Below are 2,562 nucleotides of genomic sequence, written 5' to 3'. Positions count from 1 at the left end.
CCATACCGAGAAGAACTCTTGGCTTTTGTCTTGATATGTGGCTCAAAATAGAAATTTGTGAAGTACGTAATTTCTTCGTTAACATACTGCTTCACGATTGCCCCTTCCGGTTTGTTCTTGTTTTTCACCTTTCTTTTCAGATGAAAAAACAATCTTTCAAACGGATACATCCATCGAAATTGCACTGGACTACCAAGTCTTGCTTCATCTGGTAAGTGTATAGCCAAATGCTCCATAACATCGAAAAACGAAGGCGGAAACACCTTTTCTAGTGCACACAAGATTAGCGGTATGTTATCTTTTATACGCTGAACATCACCAACATTAAGATTTCTTGAACATATATCTCTGAAAAATGTGCTGATACCTGCACACATATATAAAAAATTATTAATTGATTTTTTTTATTTATATCTATATATATTAAAAAATAATAAAAAACCATGGTATATATATATATGTACGTACCGCATAAAGGTTCGTAGACATTGTGCGGGAGTAGTTCATCAAGAGCAACTGGAAGAAGTCGTTGCATGAAGACATGACAATCATGACTCTTCATTCCATTTAACTTCACACCATCAATATCAGCACATCGCCCGATGTTAGATGCATAACCATCCGAGAATTGAACATCTTCCTTCAACCATTTCAACAGTGCGATATTAGCACTTTTGGACAACCTAAATATCGGAATTGCGGCTTTTCTATCATTGGTCAACTCTAACTCTTTTCGGTTGCATATTTCTTTGATGTCCATCCTGGATTTTAGATTATCCTTCGACTTACCTTTGACATTCATGATCGTGTTGATCACGTTATCAAAGAAATTCTTCTCAATATGCATAACATCCAGATTATGTCGAAGCTTGTGAGTCCTCCAATAAGGCAAATCCCAGAATATGCTTCTTTTGTACCAATTATGTGTTTCTCCATATTCACATGGTTTGCGATGACCATTTCCACCACAATCAATGGTTTTATCCAAACCATGAATGCTTTCAATCCGCTCCCACAATATCTCTTCGCCCGTCAAAAGAAGAGGAGGTGAATCTGTCACAACCTTATTCTTCCTGAAATTTATTTTGTTCCGTCTCCATGGATGATCTAGCGATAGAAACCTGCGATGACAGTCAAACCAACATGATTTCCTTCCATGTCTCAACTGAAATGATTGTATATCGTCCATACAATACGGACATGCTAGTCTTCCATGAGTACTCCATCCCGATAACATTCCATAAGCCGGAAAATCGCTTATAGTCCACATCAAAACAGCCTTCAACCTGAAATTCTCTTTCTGTGAGGCATCGTATGCATCAATTCCACAATGCTACAACTCAAGTAATTCTTCGATCGAAGGCTGAAGAAAAATGTCAAAACTTTTCTTCGGATGCTCAGGTCCCGGAATCAAAACCGTCAAGAACAAGAACTCTTTTTTCAGACACATATCTGGAGGTAAGTTATAAGGAGACATAACAATAGGCCACATCGAATATTGTTTGCCCGATTGACCATACGGTGCAAACCCATCTGTGCATAAACATAGATAAACATTTCTATGTTCTGATGCAAAGTTCGGATATACCTCGTTAAAATTCTTCCATACATCACCGTCAGATGGATGACTCATGTTCTCAGGATCTGATGTATGTTCAGCATGCCACCGCATATGTGAAGCTAATTGATGAGATTCATACAATCTTCGCATGCGATCTTTAATCGATAGATAAAACATCCTTTTGTAAGGAACACGGTTGCGTTGACCAGATTTTTTCGCCTTGTATCTTTCAGCTCCACAAAATCGACAGTTGTCCAACTGGTTAGATTCTTTCCAAAATATCATACAGTTGTTAGGACATACATCGATTTTTATCGATTCCATTCCCAACGATCCCATCAGTTTAGACATATCGTAATACGAATCTGGAGCGTTATTACCTTGGGGAAGATAATCATTCAGCATCTGACAAACTTCATTCATGCAGTTCTCTGTAAGATTATAACTCGTCTTCATCCCCATCAATCTAGCAGAAGCATGTGAAATATGGATCCTAGCTCACTTAGAAACTCATTGAGGGTGTTTTTCTTAGTGGAAGTCTGTCATATTGCATCTATTGTCTGTGTTAGTATGTGTACTAAGTGACTTGCATGTTTTATGTCTTTTGTTTTTGTCTTTTTCTGTAGAATATGACTGCTGCAGGTAATCTGGCTAATCTCTCCATGCGATCCATCTTGGATCGGGAGAGACTCACTAGTGGAAACTTTCTCGACTGGTACCGCAACCTGAGAATTGTTCTCAGGCATGAGCGGAAGCTCTACGTGCAGGAAGAAGCCGTTCCAGAGGATGAACCAGCGGCCAATGCGCCCAGGGCTGTCAGAGATGCTTACCATAAGCACATCATTGTCACCTGGACGTGACCTGTCTGATGCTCGGATCTATGTCGGCTGAGTTGCAGAAACAACTTGAAGGAACTGATGCCTTCGAGATGATCGAGCATCTCAGGACTATGTTCGAGGAACAGGCGAGGGTCGAACGATTTAACGTCCTTAAGAACCTGG

This window comes from Tarenaya hassleriana, unplaced genomic scaffold (genome assembly GCF_000463585.1).
Source record: "Tarenaya hassleriana unplaced genomic scaffold, ASM46358v1 Cleome3, whole genome shotgun sequence".
Taxonomy (NCBI): Eukaryota; Viridiplantae; Streptophyta; class Magnoliopsida; order Brassicales; family Cleomaceae; genus Tarenaya; species Tarenaya hassleriana.
This window is presented reverse-complemented; position numbering follows the sequence as displayed.